Source organism: Rattus norvegicus, chromosome 2 (assembly GCF_036323735.1).
Source record: "Rattus norvegicus strain BN/NHsdMcwi chromosome 2, GRCr8, whole genome shotgun sequence".
NCBI lineage: Eukaryota > Metazoa > Chordata > Mammalia > Rodentia > Muridae > Rattus > Rattus norvegicus.
In genome coordinates, this window is record NC_086020.1 from 216,078,691 (window position 1) to 216,097,909 (window position 19,219).

Here is a 19,219-nt window from a genome sequence, read left to right on the forward strand (position 1 = left end):
GAGTCTCTTACGTCTTGTAGAAACAACCTATGTAGGAAGTAAATTAACTGCTCTGCAAATTGGAAGAGGCAACAGAGAGACTTTTGGAGAAGACTGCATTCCCCATTGAAAAAGCTTCTTCTTTACCATATACTCAAATTTATAACTTAAGTGTAGGTAAATGATTAAATTCTAACTTCTATCGGCTATAAGGATATGCTAGTATCTATAGAGTGGAACTCTCGTTATTGTATGTCACTTCCTATTTGGTTTTCCTGACGCGTTCTTACTTACACTTTAAAAAAAAATTCTGCATAGTGGCAAGCTCAAAGTTCACTTATTTGGCTCAACTTTGATGATTTTAAATCAAACAATGCTAATATTAATGTTGTTTAGAAAAGAAGTTGTCATGTAAAAGTCTCTTACTTCATTATCTTGGTGGGGAAAATGGTTCTACTTTTATCTGTGTACTTTTTTACCAAGAAAATGGCAAATACAAACTTGCAGTAAGTTTCATTCTTTTTTTTTTTTTTTTTATTAACTTGAGTATTTCTTATATACATTTCGAGTGTTATTCCCTTTCCCGGTTTCCGGGCAAACATCCCCCTCCCCCCTCCCCTTCCTTATGGGTGTTCCCCTCCCAACCCTCCCCCCATTGCCGCCCTCCCCCCATAGACTAGTTCACTGGGGGTTCAGTCTTAGCAGGACCCAAGCTTCCCCTTCCACTGGTGCTCTTACTAGGATATTCATTGCTACCTATGGGGTCAGAGTCCAGGGTCAGTCCATGTATAGTCTTTAGGTAGTGGCTTAGTCCCTGGAAGCTCTGGTTGCTTGGCATTGTTGTACTTTTGGGGTCTCGAGTCCCTTCAAGCTCTTCAAGTTCTTTCTCTGATTCCTTCAATAGGGGACCTATTCTCAGTTCAGTGGTTTGCTGCTGGCATTCGCTTCTATATTTGCTGTATTCTGGCTGTGTCTCTCAGGAGCGATCTACATCCGGCTCCTGTCGGTCTGCACTTCTTTGCTTCATCCATCTTGTCTAATTGGGTGGCTGATATGTATGGGCCACATGTGGGGCAGGCTCTGAATGGGTGTTCCTTCAGTCTCTGTTTCAATCTTTGCCTCTCCCTTCCCTGCCAAGGGTATTCTTTTTCCTCATTTAAGGAAGGAGTGAAGCATTCACATTTTGATCATCCGTCTTGAGTTTCGTTTGTTCTAGGGATCTAGGGTAATTCAAGCATTTGGGCTAATAGCCACTTATCAATGAGTGCATACCATGTATGTCTTTCTGTGATTGGGTTAGCTCACTCAGGATGATATTTTCCAGTTCCAACCATTTGCCTACGAATTTCATAAACTCGTTGTTTTTGATAGCTGAGTAATATTCCATTGTGTAGATGTACCACATTTTCTGTATCCATTCCTCTGTTGAAGGGCATCTGGGTTCTTTCCATTTTCTGGCTATTATAAATAAGGCTGCGATGAACATAGTGGAGCACGTGTCTCTTTTATATGTTGAGGCATCTTTTGGGTATATGCCCAAGAGAGGTATAGCTGGATCCTCAGGCAGTTCAATGTCCAATTTTCTGAGGAACCTCCAGACTGATTTCCAGAATGGTTTTACCAGTCTGCAATCCCACCAACAATGGAGGAGTGTTCCTCTTTCTCCACATCCTCGCCAGCATCTGCTGTCACCTGAGTTTTTGATCTTAGCCAATCGCACTGGTGTGAGGTGAAATCTCAGGGTTGTTTTGATTTGCATTTCCCTTATGACTAAAGATGTTGAACATTTCTTTAGGTGTTTCTCCGCCATTCGGCATTCCTCAGCTGTGAATTCTTTGTTTAGCTCTGAACCCCATTTTTTGATAGGGTTATTTGTTTCCCTGCGGTCTAACTTCTTGAGTTCTTTGTATATTTTGGATATAAGGCCTCTATCTGTTGTAGGATTGGTAAAGATCTTTTCCCAATTTGTTGGTTGCCGTTTTGTCCTAACCACAGTGTCCTTTGCCTTACAGAAGCTTTGCAGTTTTATGAGATCCCATTTGTCGATTCTTGATCTTAGAGCATAAGCCATTGGTGTTTTGTTCAGGAAATTTTTTCCAGTGCCCATGTGTTCCAGATGCTTCCCTAGTTTTCTTCTATTAGTTTGAGTGTGTCTGGTTTGATGTGGAGGTCCTTGATCCACTTGGACTTAAGCTTTCTACAGGGTGATAAGCATGGATCGATCTGCATTCTTCTACATGTTGCCCTCCAGTTGAACCAGCACCATTTGCTGAAAATGCTATCTTTTTTCCATTTGATGGTTTTGGCTCCTTTGTCAAAAATCAAGTGACCATAGGTGTGTGGGTTCATTTCTGTGTCTTCAATTCTATTCCATTGGTCTATCTGTCTGTCTCTGTACCAATACCATGCAGTTTTTATCACTATTGCTCTGTAATACTGCTTGAGTTCAGGGATAGTGATTCCCCCTGAAGTCCTTTTATTGTTGAGGATAGCTTTAGCTATCCTGGTTTTTTTGTTATTCCAGATGAATTTGCAAATTGTTCTGTCTAACTCTTTGAAGAATTGGATTGGTATTTTGATGGGGATTGCATTGAATCTGTAGATTGCTTTTGGTAAAATGGCCATTTTTACTATATTAATCCTGCCAATCCATGAGCATGGGAGATCTTTCCATCTTCTGAGGTCTTCTTCAATTTCTTTCCTCAGTGTCTTGAAGTTCTTATTGTACAGATCTTTTACTTGCTTGGTTAAAGTCACACCGAGGTACTTTATATTATTTGGGTCTATTATGAAGGGTGTCGTTTCCCTAATTTCTTTCTTGGCTTGTTTCTCTTTTGTATAGAGGAAGGCAACTGATTTATTTGAGTTAATTTTATACCCAGCCACTTTGCTGAAGTTGTTTATCAGCTTTAGTAGTTCTCTGGTGGAACTTTTGGGATCACTTAAATATACTATCATGTCATCTGCAAATAGTGATATTTTGACCTCTTCTTTTCCGATCTGTATCCCTTTGATCTCCTTTTGTTGTCTGATTGCTCTGGCTAGAACTTCAAGAACTATATTGAATAAGTAGGGAGAGAGTGGGCAGCCTTGTCTAGTCCCTGATTTTAGTGGGATTGCTTCAAGTTTCTCTCCATTTAGTTTAATGTTAGCAACTGGTTTGCTGTATATGGCTTTTACTATGTTTAGGTATGGGCCTTGAATTCCTATTCTTTCTAGGACTTTTATCATGAAGGGGTGTTGAATTTTGTCAAATGCTTTCTCAGCATCTAATGAAATGATCATGTGGTTCTGTTCTTTCAGTTTGTTTATATAATGGATCACGTTGATGGTTTTCCGTATATTAAACCATCCCTGCATGCCTGGGATGAAGCCTACTTGATCATGATGGATGATTGTTTTGATGTGCTCTTGAATTCGGTTTGCCAGAATTTTATTGAGTATTTTTGCGTCGATATTCATAAGGGAAATTGGTCTGAAGTTCTCTTTCTTTGTTGTGTCTTTGTGTGGTTTAGGTATAAGAGTAATTGTGGCTTCGTAGAAGGAATTCGGTAGGGCTCCATCTGTTTCAATTTTGTGGAATAGTTTGGATAATATTGGTATGAGGTCTTCTATGAAGGTTTGATAGAATTCTGCACTAAACCCGTCTGGACCTGGGCTCTTTTTGGTTGGAAGACCTTTAATGACTGCTTCTATTTCCTTAGGAGTTATGGGGTTGTTTAACTGGTTTATCTGTTCCTGATTTAACTTCGATACCTGGTATCTGTCTAGGAAATTGTCCATTTCCTGAAGATTTTCAAATTTTGTTGAATATAGGTTTTTATTGTAAGATCTGATGATTTTTTGAATTTCCTCCGAATCTGTAGTTATGTCTCCCTTTTCATTTCTGATTTTGTTAATTTGGACACACTCTCTGTGTCCTCTCGTTAGTCTGGCTAAGGGTTTATCTATCTTGTTGATTTTCTCAAAGAACCAACTTTTGGTTCTGTTGATTCTTTCTATGGTCCTTTTTGTTTCTACTTGGTTGATTTCAGCTCTGAGTTTGATTATTTCCTGCCTTCTACTCCTCCTGGGTGTATTTGCTTCTTTTTGTTCTAGAGCTTTTAGGTGTGCTGTCAAGCTGCTGACATATGCTCTTTCCTGTTTCTTTCTGCAGGCACTCAGCGCTATGAGTTTTCCTCTTAGCACAGCTTTCATTGTGTCCCATAAGTTTGAGTATGTTGTATCTTCATTTTCATTAAATTCTAAAAAGTTTTTAATTTCTTTCTTTATTTCTTCCTTGACCAGGTTATCATTGAGTAGAGCATTGTTCAATTTCCACGTATATGTGGGCATTCTTCCCTTATTATTATTGAAGACCAGTTTTAGGCCGTGGTGGTCCGATAGCACGCATGGGATTATTTCTATCTTTCTGTACCTGTTGAGGCCCGTTTTTTGACCAATTATATGGTCAATTTTGGAGAAAGTACCATGAGGAGCTGAGAAGAAGGTATATCCTTTTGCTTTAGGATAGAATGTTCTATAAATATCCGTTAAGTCCATTTGGCTCATGACTTCTCTTAGTCTGTCTACATCACTGTTTAATTTCTGTTTCCATGATCTGTCCATTGATGAGAGTGGGGTGTTGAAATCTCCCACTATTATTGTGTGAGGTGCAATGTATGTTTTGAGCTTTAGTAAGGTTTCTTTTACGTATGTAGGTGCCCTTGTATTTGGGGCATAGATATTTAGGATTGAGAGTTCATCTTGGTTGATTTTTCCTTTGATGAATATGAAGTGTCCTTCCTTATCTTTTTTGATGACTTTTAGTTGGAAATTGATTTTATTTGATATTAGAATGGCTACTCCAGCTTGCTTCTTCTGACCATTTGCTTGGAAAGTTGTTTTCCAGCCTTTCACTCTGAGGTAGTGTCTGTCTTTGTCTCTGAGGTGTGTTTCCTGTAGGCAGCAGAATGCAGGGTCCTCGTTGCGTATCCAGTTTGTTAATCTATGTCTTTTTATTGGGGAGTTGAGGCCATTGATATTGAGAGATATTAAGGAATAGTGATTATTGCTTCCCGTTATATTCATATTTGGATGTGAGGTTATGTTTGTGTGCTTTCATTCTCTTTGTTTTGTTGCCAAGACGATTAGTTTCTTGCTTCTTCTAGAGTATAGCTTGCCTCCTTATTTTGGGCTTTACCATTTATTATCCTTTGTAGTGCTGGATTTGTAGAAAGATATTGTGTAAATTTGGTTTTGTCATGGAATATCTTGGTTTCTCCGTCAATGTTAATTGAGAGTTTTGCTGGATACAGTAACCTGGGCTGGCATTTGTGTTCTCTTAGGGTCTGTATGACATCAGTCCAGGATCTTCTGGCCTTCATAGTTTCTGGCGAGAAGTCTGGTGTGATTCTGATAGGTCTCCCTTTATATGTTACTTGACCTTTTTCCCTTACTGCTTTTAATATTCTTTCTTTATTTTGTGCGTTTGGTGTTTTGACTATTATGTGACGGGAGGTGTTTCTTTTCTGGTCCAATCTATTTGGAGTTCTGTAGGCTTCTTGTATGTCTATGGGTATCTCTTTTTTTAGGTTAGGGAAGTTTTCTTCTATGATTTTGTTGAAGATATTTACTGGTCCTTTGAGCTGGGAGTCTTCACTCTCTTCTATACCTATTATCCTTAGGTTTGATCTTCTCATTGAGTCCTGGATTTCCTGTATGTTTTGGACCAGTAGCTTTTTCCGCTTTACATTATCTTTGACAGTTGAGTCAATGATTTCTATGGAATCTTCTGCTCCTGAGATTCTCTCTTCCATCTCTTGTATTCTGTTGGTGAAGCTTGTATCTACAGCTCCTTGTCTCTTCTTTTGGTTTTCTATATCCAGGGTTGTTTCCATGTGTTCTTTCTTGATTGCTTCTATTTCCATTTTTAATTCCTTCAACTGTTTGATTGTGTTTTCCTGGAATTCTTTCAGGGATTTTTGCGATTCCTCTCTGTAGGCTTTTACTTGTTTATTAATGTTTTCCTGTGCTTCCCTAAGTGTGTTCATGTCTTTCTTGAAGTCCTCCAGCATCATGATCAAATATGATTTTGAAACTAGATCTTGCTTTTCTGGTGTGTTTGGATATTCCATGTTTGTTTTGGTGGGAGAATTGGGCTCCGATGATGGCATGTAGTCTTGGTTTCTGTTGCTTGGGTTCCTGCGCTTGCCTCTCGCCATCAGATTATCTCTAGTGTTACTTTGTTCTGCTGTTTCTGACAGTGGCTAGACTGTCCTATAAGCCTGTGTGTCAGGAGTGCTGTAGACCTGTTTTCCTTTCTTTCAGTCAGTTATGGGGACAGAGTGTTCTGCTTTCGGGCGTGTAGTTTTTCCTCTCTACAGGTCTTCAGCTGTTCCTGTGGGCCTGTGTCTTGAGGTCACCAGGCAGCTTTCTTGCAGCAGAAAATTTGGTCTTACCTGTGGTCCCGAGGCTCAGGTTTGCTCGTGGGGTGCTGCCCAGGGGCTCTCTGCAGGGGCAGCAACCAGGAAGACCTGTGCCGCCCCTTCCGGGAGCTTCAGTGCACCAGGGTTCCAGATGGTCTTTGGCTTTTTCCTCTGGCGTCCGAGATGTGTGTGCAGGGAGCAGTCTCTTCTGGTTTCCCAGGCTTGTCCGCCTCTCTGAAGGTTTAGCTCTCCCTCCCACGGGATTTGGGTGCAGAGAACTGTTTATCCGGTCTGTTTCCTTCAGGGTCCGGCGGGGTCCTGCCGCTCCTGGGCCCTCCCCCACGGGAGCCCAGAGGCCTTATACAGTTTCCTCTTGGGCCAGGGATGTGGGCAGGGGTGGGCAGTGTTGGTGGTCTCTTCCGCTCTGCAGCCTCAGGAGTGCCCACCTGACCAGGTGGTTGGGTTTCTCTCTCACCGGGTCTGGGAGCAGAGAGCTGCTGCGGGCCGGGATCCGCGGGTGGGGGACTTCCGGTAAACACAGAACGTGCCAGGTCCTAGAGAAATTCTGCTTCCATGTGTCCCAAGCTCACCAGGCAGCTTTCTTGCAGCAGAAAATTTGGTCTTACCTGTAGTCCCGAGGCTCAGGTTTGCTCGTGGGGTGCTGCCCAGGGGCTCTCTGCAGCGGCAGCAACCAGGAAGACCTGTGCCGCCCCTTCCGGGAGCTTCAGTGCACCAGGGTTCCAGATGGTCTTTGGCTTTTTCCTCTGGCGTCCGAGATGTGTGTGCAGGGAGCAGTCTCTTCTGGTTTCCCAGGCTTGTCCGCCTCTCTGAAGGTTTAGCTCTCCCTCCCAAGGGATTTGGGTGCAGAGAACTGTTTATCCGGTCTGTTTCCTTCAGGGTCCGGCGGGGTCCTGCCGCTCCTGGGCCCTCCCCCACGGGAGCCCAGAGGCCTTATACAGTTTCCTCTTGGGCCAGGGATGTGGGCAGGGGTGAGCTGTGTTGGTGGTCTCTTCTGCTCTGCAGCCTCAGGAGTGCCCACCTGACCAGGCGGTTGGGTTTCTCTCTCACCGGGTCTGGGAGCAGAGAGCTGCTGCAATAAGTTTCATTCTAATAGCAATTAACCTAATAATTATTAATATTTAATAATTTATCCTCACAAGGTAGTGTGTAAAAAGAAAATAAAAGGTCAAGTGCAATTAATCAAAACCACATTTCAGTCTCGAGTCCTGTTTTCTTGTTCATAAGAAAATGATATTTTATATTAATTAGCAATATTTAAACACTGAATAAAAATGATTTAAAATGTAAAGATCACTAAGCTGTATTATTAGCTTCTGTGTTTTCATGTAGGTTTATTACATTAGTAAGTATTTAACTGAGAATGAACAATGCTATCTTATAGTTCCAGTCAGTTTCACATTTTCAAGCTTCAGATACTGACTTCAGATCAAATAAATTACCACCAAAGCAGAAAATTGTACACTGAACAAACTTAACAGCATCTAATTTAATCTTTGTTAGAGCTTTAAATAGCTTACATAATAATTCATGCCAGAAGGTGGCACCAAAAGACTCAATATCCAAATATATTAAGTGCATACGATTATTCTAGATTTAGAGTTGCAAGTGTATAGAAACAAAGTTGCGAAGATGGACTAGCATGAGGAGAACATCCTGTCCATTTGAAAGTGAGAAAACACAGGTTAAGAATTTTTTCTTTTTGGATTTAAGGTCTATCACTGAAAAACTAAGTGAGTTCTCATTGTTAAGACCCTAGATCAGGAATTCAAGGCCCATATCTAAACATAGTAAAACCAGAAGCATACAGCAAACCAGAAGCCAACATCAAACTAAATGGAGAAAAACTTGAAGCAATCCCAGTAATCAGGGACTAGACAAGACTGCCCACTCTGTCCCACTTATTCAATAAAGTTCTCGAAGTCCTAGTCAGATCAATCAGAAAACAAAAGGAGGTCAAAGGGATACAAATTAGAAAGGAAGAAATCAAAATATCACTATTTGCAGATGATATGATAGTATATTAAGTGAACCCCAAAAGTCCCACCAGAGAACTACTAAGCCTGATAAACAACTTCAGCAAGTGGTTGAGTATAAAATTAATTCAAACAAATCAGTAGCCTTCATCTACTCAAAGGATAAACAAGCTGAGAAAAAAATTAGAGCAATGACACCCTTCACATTAGTCACAAATTACATTAAATAACTCAGTGTGACTCTAATCAAACAAGTGAAATACGTTTATGACACAAACTTCAAGTCTCTGAAAAAGGAAATTGAAGATCTTAGAAGATAGAAAGACCTCCCATGTTCCCGGATTGGCAGGATTAATATAGTAAAAATGGCCATGTTGCCAAAAGCAATCTACAGATTCAATGCAATCCCCATCAAAACTCCAACTCAATTCTTCATAGAGTTAGAAAGAACAATTAGAAAATTATTTGGAATAATAAAAAACACAGGAGAGCAAATACTATCCTCAACAATAAAAGAACTTCAGGGGGAATCACCATCCCTGACCTCAAGCAGTATTACAGAGCAATAGTGATAAAAACTGTATGGTATTGGTACAGAGACAGACAGATAGATCAGAGGAATAGAATTGAAGACCCAAAAATGAACCCACACACCTATGTTCATTTGATCTTTGAAAAAAGAGCTAAAACCATCCAGTGGAAAAAAGATAGTATTTTCAACAAATGGTGCTGGTTCAACTGGAGGTCAGCATGTAGAAGAATGCAAATCGATCCATCCTTACCCCTCTGTACAAAGCTTAAGTCCAAGTGAATCAAGGACCTCCACATAAAACCATATACAGTAAAACTAATAGAAGAAAAAGTGAGGAAAAGCTTGAACACATGGGCACTAGGGAAAATTTCCTAACAAGACAACAGTGGGACAACAGTGGCTTATGTCCTAAGATCAAAAATCAACAAACGGAATTTCATAAAATTGCAAAGCTTCTGTAAAACAAAGGACACTGTCATTAGGACAAAACAGCAACCAACGGATTGGGAAAAGATCTTTACCAAACGTACATCTGATAGAGGGCTAATATCCAATATATACAAGGAACTCAAAAAGTTAGACTCTGCAGAGTCTAATATCCCTATTTAAAAATGGGTACAGAGCTAAACAAAGAATTCTCAACGGAGGAATATCAAGTGGGTTAGAAGCATCTAAAACAATGTTCAACATCCTTAGTCATCAGGGAAATACAAATCAAAGCAACCCACTTCACACCATTCAGAATGGCTGAGATCAAAAACTCAGGTAACAGTAGATGTTGGCGAGGACGTGGAGAAAGAGGAATATTCCTCCATTGTTGATGAGATTGCAGACTGGTACAACCATTCTGGAAATCAGTCTGGAGGTTCCTCAGAAAATTAGTCATTGCACTACCTGAGGACCCAGCTATACCTCTCCTGGGCATATACTCAAAAGATGCTCCAACATACAACAAAGACACATATTCCACTATGTTCATAGCAGCCTTAGTTATAATAGCCAGAAACTGGAAAGAACCCAGATGCCCTTCAACAGAGGAATGGATACAGAAAATGTGGTACATCTACACAATGGAATATTACTCAGCTATCAAAAACAATGACTTCATGAAATTCATAGGCAAATTGATGGAACCAGAAAATATCATCCTGAGTGGGGTAACCCAATCACAAAAAACATACATGGTATGTATTCACTGATAAGTGGATATTAGTCCAAAATCTCGAATTACCAAGAAAAAAATCCACAGACCACATGAAGCTCAAGAAAAAGAATGACCAAAGTGCAGAGGCTTCAATCCTTCTTAAATGGGGGAACAAAAATATGCATAGGAGGGGAATGGAGACAAAATTTGGAGCAGAGATGGAAGGAATGACTATTTAGAACATCCCCCACCTGGGGATCCAGTCGATATATATATATATATATATACAGCCACCAAACCTAGGCAAAGTTGATGAAGCTAAGAAGTGCATGCTGACAGGAGCCTGATATAGCTGTCTCCTGAGAGGCTCAACCAGAGGGAGACAAATACAGTTGAGGATGCTAGCAGCAAACCATTTAACTGAGAATGGGTTTCCAGTTGGTGGAGTTAGAGAAAGGGTTGAAGGAGCTGAAGAGGCTTACAACCCCATAAGAACAATATTACCAACCAACCAGAGCTCCCAGGGACTAAACCACTACCAAAGAGTATACAAGGACAGACCCCTGGCTCCAGCTGCATCTGTAGCAGAGGATGGCCTTGTTAGGAATCAATGGGAGGAGAAGCCCTTGGTCTTGCCAAGGGTGGACCCCCCAGTGTAGGAGAAAATCTGGGCAGGGAGGTGGCAAGCTCGGGAGGTTTGAGAGGGGGAACAGCCTTATAGAAGAAGGGGTGTGGGGATTGAATAGGGGGCTTATGGACAGGAAACCATAAAGCGGTTATTTGGCAAGTCAAGTGATACTGTACTGGCCAAGGGAATCTGAAACTTTCCCTCCTAAGAAACGTCTGTCCACCATTATGTATGTAACCTTTACATTGTGAAAGAAATATCAGTTCATTCTATCAGTTTATGTGCAATAAGAGAAACTAAGATGCGGAGGAAGAAGCTGGGGAGAAGAAAATATTATATGTGAAAAGCAGGAGAGAGGTTAAGGTTGGTAGGGTAAGGAGGCATTAGGTATAGGGGAAGAAAACAAGATAATCAAATGAGGGAGCCATGAGAAGAGAATTCTCTCAGCTGGCCTAGGCACATCCTGCTAAGTCTGATGAGTTAACTTCAGAGTGGGGAAGGGACATCAGTAAGAACATCAGGGCAGGGAGGCAGGGAGGGGGGGTGGTTGGATAGGGGGAACACCCTTATAGAAGAAGGGGAGGAGATGCGATAGGGACCTTATAGATGGGGAAACTGGGAAAGGGAAAAACATTTAAAATGTAAATAAAAAATATCATAAAAAAAGGAAAAAATTTGAATTTGTAAAATTGTAAATTTGCCATTTGGTTGAAGAAATTTACATGTTAATAAAAGGTATATCCAACTTGTCCTGGTTAGGGTTGTTTGCTTTTGTTTTTGTTTTGTTGTTGTGGTTGTTGTTCGATTAACACAAACTGCAGTCATGTGAGAAGTGAAACTCAATTGGGAAAAATACGTCCATGAGATTGTAAGCAAGTCTGGGATTTTTCTGATTAATGATTTATGTGGTTGGTCTGAAATCTACTCAAGGCAGTGCCACTGCCCAAAACTGGGTCCAAAGTTGTATAATCAGACTAAACAACGCACAGGAAATGGCGAGCAAGCAAGTCAGCAGCACTCCTCCATGGTTTCTGCTTCAGTTCCTGCTTCCACATTCTTACTTGGCTGTACCCCATGACTGATGGTAATTTGTAGAGCAAATAAAACTTTTCCTTCCTAATTTGCTTTTGTTCTGTATTTTATCACAAAAATAGAAGGCAAAGTAGGATGCAAACTGAAGAGGAAAGGTATGTATGGTATCAGTAAAGGATGCAAAAGCAAATACATTTTAAAAATCTCCTAGAGAAATTATTCCTTAAATATTTTATACAAAAACACTATTCTCACTGTTGTTGGTCCTCTTCAACTTAAACTTCTCACTCAGAAATACATATTTTAATTTTTCACTAATGAATACTTATTTTAATTTCGAGTCTAAGTCAGTAAATCAATACTTTTTCATCAACCTCAATTCCCTATTCCTAGAATTTTTCAGAACATTTTCATTTGATAAATAGAGAAAATAAAAAAGGATAATTATTATACCATAATTAGGAGTTTTTAAAAAATTCTGGTCCTTGGGACAAGTATAATATAATATGTACCTAGGGCAAATTTGGAATGTTCAAAGAGCATGGGGGATGATGGGTTTGGCTTTATGGAAGATGGATGCATTAGATCAGTTTTGAACTTTTCTTGACAACACACTACCAGATCCCGGAATGTCCACACTTCTGCTTACCATCATCACGTCAATTTACATTTGTAAAACAAGATCTGCATTAGGGTACCCATCACTACTTCATGATGACATTCATTCAAAACAACAGAAAAGTTTTTGTCATGAAACGAGCATGGTTATAAGTAATACTTTGTAGCCCATGCCTGATCATGTCTGTTTGCAAAGAGGAGCCGCGAGAGGAAGGCCGGTGTTTTCATTTGGCTTTATTTCCACATTGCTAATAACTTCAAAATTGTTAAATGTCCATGAAAAATTTTTCTTTAAATTTTTGAGGAGCAAAATTTGTGTTCATTGCTACAGTTAAAATACTTTGGAGTCACTCATATTATTTTTCAGTATTTCATGAATGTACATGCTGGAATTATAATAATACATAATGTATCATTCTATATAGGTTATAATAAGAAATGCCCATTTCAATTCAAATCAGAATAATAGGCTCTTGAATAATGAGCATGGCCAATTTAAAATGACCTTTATAGAAAATGATTTTAGGTAATCAATAGTAATTTGGGAAAATAATTCCATTTATGCCTCTCACAAGAAAATGTTCATGCTAGCCTTTATTATTTTGGCTTAGTGTTGTTACCAAGGAAATAATGTGAAAAGAATATATTTTCTTCTACAAAATGTATAATTATTAAAATTGCTGTAATTGTATTTATCTCTTTAGTCTTTGTGCCTTGGTTCTAAGATAAGTAAACTGGACAAAAATATAATTAAATCACATAATTAGTATACATGTGGGTGTACTTAATTTAAAAATTTTTAATAACACTTACTTTATGATATTTATTGTCCTGAATCTTTTATGCATTTTGTATCCTTTCAAACTGTATTGGAATTATAGAGTAAACATAAATCTCATTTTAAGACATGAGAAATTTAAAAGCAAGTAGTTTCAATATTTTTAATTCTCCTAGGAGGAAGAAGACAGTGGACCAGTGCCAGTCTGACCTGTACTATCCCAATGAATTCCTTTAGTCCGTGAACAAATAGATGCTCAAACCCTAACGTTCAAAGCCACTTTCATTTTCTGTGACCAGAGTCACTCTGCCTGTGAGTAATCATGAGACTTGAATTATTAAGGAGAGCATGAATCCGTAAAAAAAAATAAGAGAAGAATGTGAGTATGATTGAGAACAAGATGGGAAGGAGCAAAAGAAGGAACAGAGAGAAAATTAAAATATTCAAGGAGAGTATTTAATCTCACTCCATTTCAGATTTCACTAATCCATCAATTCTTTTTCATGATAATATTGAAATTAATTGAAAATGCTAATAAAGCAAAGTTTAATAAAATTTATTAGGAAATGAAATTCAAGCAGGAGAAAACAACATTAAAATAATTTTCCTTTATATTTCAGAATCATTCCAGACAATTCAATGGAAATTCAATTCCCTGGTGAGGCCGGAGCTGCCTAACAGCATTAAACAAAGCAGCCTGAAAGTAAGTGGTTGGTCTATTACTTAAAAAGAGGGGAGGAGGGGGGCAGGCGGGTGAACAGGAGGCAGCCACTCATTCTTATGCTTCATCTCTCTTTGAAGGTGTTTGTGAAGTCAGCATCAAGTCCAGTGACATGACATATGCAGAGCGACTGCTTGCTGGCATTGACTGGTCCCTAGGCCTGCTGAGTTAATCTCAAAATGTCCCTCTGCTACCTTTTCACCATAGCAACAAAGTATTCTACTATTTTGATAAGTGGGGAGTCATGCACTCAAATCTATTGCTCTACCTATTCTATTTCTCAGTTTCTCACATTTTAGTTATGGCCATTGCCATTTGGTTTCAGCTCTCAGCAGCTGTTTTTTCTCCATGTTTCCAGTTCTGTTTTTTTCTTTCTTTCTTTTTCTCTTTCCTTCTATCTTTCTTTTTTCTTTCTTTTTCAGTAAGAGATGTTATGTGCAGATCTCTTCTGCATAAAAAGAGCTCATAGAAATTTAATTGAAAAGTTTACTGAGAAGCTAAGATCAGAGAAACTTGGAAATGTCTCATTCTGTTGGCCAGCCTTTATCGGCTTTTCATTTCAAGTGAAATGTTCCTTTGTGATTTTAGTATGCATTTAAATTTGTGACTCCTTTCAAGTTCAGAAACTCTCAATGTCACTGCTCAGAGTTGGTTTGAGAGGTAGCAACAGAACATACAGACTAATTGTAGGAACAACAGGCAAAATATGAAAACAAGAACAATTTTTTTGTGTGAATCATTTATTTAAATTCTATTCTTATAAGTTGATGTGTAGGAACACAGAACTTTTAATGGCAAATAGGTTCCATTTCCTTTCTGTGCTTTTTTTTAAAAGTAGATATGGTCAAGTATTGTACTATAAGTATAATCAAACATTGCTATGGGAGTCACAATTACATTTCTTAAAATAGATTTTATTTTCAGATAAGGCAGTCACGTTATGCCGCCATTTCTACGATTCTCAGTATCCTTCCCTAGTCAGATGAGAATAATTGCATTAAAATGTAAAACCTTTAAAATAAGGTTAACCTGTACTATCTGTTATATTAGTAGCATTTCGTGACAACTATTACTTGAAAACAAGACAAAATAAAAATGTATTGCATTATATAACTTACACACTGGGCCTTTAGATAAAGACGATTCTTTCAAAGACAATAAGAGATGTAAACAAAATAGTCTAGAATACCTCCACTTTGTATGTTCTCAAGTGTTTTTAGGCTATCACATAGCTGATTGCAAAGGGAATTAGTACTTCTTTGCGAGCCATATTTTCTACCCAGAGAAAGTTAAATGAACAATCACTTCTCAGAATTTTTAGCAAATAGTACCACAGTTGAAGGCTTTAGCAGATCATTTGAGTTACAACAGAGTCCAGTCATTTGTATTGTGTACTAATGTATAAGCTTTTATACCATCAAATATGTTTTAATAAATTATATTATTTATGTGTTCATCATATAAGGAAGGCTAGACTAAAGACAAAAGAACACTACTATATAAATGTTCTTTCCTCAAAAGAGTATTTTTAAAAGCAATGATTAGTCTGTTAAATCCATGCATTTGTATGCCTGTGTGTAGGTCCTGGCTCTACTCAGAATTCTTGCCTGCACTCACACTATGACCAAGATTCTCAACCATGACTGAACATGATAAGCACCCAGGGATCTCTTAAAAATCATGATGCCAATTAAATCTCTATCTTTGGGGAAATTACCCATGAGGCAGTGTTTATAAAGCTTCCCAGGTGAGTGTAACAGGCAAGCAGAATAGAAAATGACTGTATTATAAAATACCCTAAATGGATCATAACCAGCCTTTCTGCTCTAGCTTCTTCCAAACCAGAAAATTTCTTCTCCTTAGCACATCATCTGGGGATTCTCAAATGAGGACAACAGAGTAAAATGCATCAACTTTCTTTCTTATGCAGTTCAGAACCATCCCTCCATAAGATTAGAACTTGCAGCCATTTCCTTTTAATGAAATCTCAGAGAACCTTCGTTTCAACAAATATTCACTAAGTTTTTTCAGAAATACTGTTTAGGGCATAAATAGTTACCTCTTTAGCATATTAAATTGTCTATAATATTGTCTATACTATATATATATATATATATATATATACATATATATATATAAAATCGAATTTCTTAGTGTATTCTTACATTGTCTAACAATATACAATTAAGTTTTAACAATTACATAAAATAACAATAAAAAGAATACAAAAGCTAAAATTACAATAAAAATATATATGTCTATAGAATATAGTTGACATTGTATTGGAAAACCATTTGACGTATGCTGTTCTCTCTCTCTCTCTCTCTCTCTCTCTCTCTCTCTCTCTCTCTGTATGTGTGTATGTGTATGTATGTGTAGGTAATTGTGCATGTCACTGAACAATTTCACATTTCTTTTTCCAATTCTCAGATGGAGTGCATATTCAATTTATTGTTTGTTTATTTGTTTATTTATTTATTTATTTAGATCCATTGTGTAGTTTAGACTGACTTGTTAACAAGTGACAGAATTCTCCTTGATTCTGCCTCACTCCCAGCACTGGGATTTCAAGAGAAGCCGATAAATTTCTTTATTCATGGGTTCTAGAAATTCTCCTCATCTCTTTTGGCTTCCAGTATCAGTAATGACCAAGCTATTCCTGGTCCCTTGTTATAAGTGTTTAACAAGATTCAATGATGGCAATGTATTGAAAATGACATGATAAAAATATTTAGTATAGAGAAAGTAAAGTAATTCTATATCATAGTTGCACTCCATAGATATGATAAACTTTACTTAATTAGATTTGATGTAATCCAGTGGTTGCTTTACTATTCTCACAATTTACTCTCAAGCATCTCTTATTGATATGAAATAAATTTAAAACAAATGAGCAATGTATTGAACTCAAGTGAATTAAGCTGTAATAAACTGTGACTTGTTTACCTGTAGGGTTAAATAAGAAAAACCTAACAAACTACATCCGTGCTTGTAGACTTGTTTGTTTATACTGAGTTACTTACCCGTGATGGTTTCAACTTAGAATTTAAAAAATAGATAATGATTTATTTAAGAGTAGCCAGGGAGCTATGAGATGATCCAGCATTTAATGGTACTTTCTTCCATTTTCCAGAAGACCTGAGTTTGTTTTCCATACAAGCATGCGGAAATGTCACTCATCCTATCAAATGTCTGGTGGTCACAGTAATGTGTTATATTCTTTTATGCTACAGACATGGAGATTCAATCAGGCAGAAATTGAGGTTTTCAAACAGACTGGATAAATAGAAGACCCAGCATTTTGTGGCACACGGGAACACATTTCAGTGACAAGGACGGATACTTCCTAAGAGCAAAAGGCTGGGAAAAAATCCCAAGAAATGATTCGGAGAAACAAGTTGGAATAGGCATTCTAATACTGAATAAAATTGACTTTCAAACAAAAGTTATCTAAAAAGATAAGAAAGGACACTTCCTACTCATCAAAGGAAAAATCTACCAATATGAACTCTTAATACTGAACATCTATGCTCCTAATGCAAGGGCACCCACATTCATAAATGAAATGTTACTGAAGCTCAAAGCACAGATGGCACCACACACAGTAATATTAGTAGACTTCACCACCCCACTCATCATTGGGTATACCATGGAACAGAAATTAAACAGAGACGCAGTGAAACTAGCAGAAGTTAGTTTAAAATGGATTTAACAGATATCTATAGAACATTTCATCCTAAAACAAAAGAATATACCTTATGCTCAGCAACTTATGGTACCTTCTTAAAAATTGACCACAAAATTGGTCACAAAACAGGCCTCAACAGTACAAGAAGACTGATGTAACCCCATTCATCCTATCAGATCACCATGGATGAAAGCTAGTCTTCAATAAAAAAAAAAATAAATAAAAATGAAAAAAATAAAAAAGCAACCAACACTGAAAGCCCACATGTACATGGAAGTTGAATGATGCTCAATGAAAACTTGGTCAAGGAAGAAATAAAGAAAGAAATTAAAGACATTTTTAGAATTGACTGAAAAAGAAGGCACAACATATGCAAACTTATGGGACACAATGAAAGCAGTGATAAGAGGAAAACTCATAGCTCTGAGTGCCTCCAAAAAGATTGGAGAGAGCATACACTAACAGCTTGACAGCACACTTGAAAGCTCTAGAACAAAAAGAAGCAAATTCACCCAAGAGGATCAGATAGCAGGAAATAATCAAACTCAGAACTGAAATCAACCAAGTAAAAACAAAAAGAAATATACAAAGAATCAACCAAACCAGGAGTTGGTACTTTAAGAAAATTAACAAGATAGATAAACCCTTAGTCAGCCTAATCAGAAGGCGGACTGATAGTTTCCAAATTAACAAAATCGTAAATGAAAAGGGAGACATAAAACAAACTGAGGAAATTCAAAAAAACTTATCAGGTCCTACTACGAGAGCCTCTACCCCCCCCCCAAAAAAATGGAAAATCTGGAGGAAATGGACAATTTTCCACGCAGATATCAGTTACCAAAGTAAATCAAGTTCAGATAAACTATCTAAACAGTCCCATAACCCCTAAAGGAATAGAAGCAGTCATTAAAAGTCTCACAAGCAAAAATCAATCAATCAATCAATCAATCAATCAAATCAAATCCCAGGACCAGATGGGTTTAGTGAAGAATTCTATCAGACCTTCAAAGGAGACCTAATACCAATACTCTTCAAACTATTTCACAAAATACAAAGAGAAGGAACACTATCACAAATTTACTTATACCTAAACCACACAAAGACCCTATAAAGAAAAGAACTTCAGATCAATTCTCCTCATGAATATTGATACAAACATACTCAGTAAAATTCTTGCAAACTGAATCCATGAACACATCAATATGATTACCCATCAAGATCAAGTAGGCTTCATCCCAGGGATGCAGGCATGGTTCAATATATGATAATTCATCAAAGTAATCCAGTATATAAATAAAGTCAAAGGAAAAAAAAACACATGGTCATCTCATTAGATGCAGCGAAATCATTTGACAAAATTCAACACCCCTTCATGATAAAAGTCTTGGAAAGATCAGGAATTGAAGGCCCATACCTCAACATATAAAAGCAATATGCAGCAAACCAACAGCCAATATCAAATTAAATAGAGAGATTCTTGTAGTAATCATACTAAAATCATAGACAAGACAAGGTTTCCCACTCTCCACATCTCTATTCAATATAGTATTTGAAGTCCCAGCCAGAGAAATCAGACAACTAAAAGAGGTCAAAGGGATACAATTTGGACAGGAAGAAGTCAAAATATCACTATAGGCAGGTGATATGATAGTATACTTACTTACATGACCACAGATATTCCATCAGAGAACTCCTAAA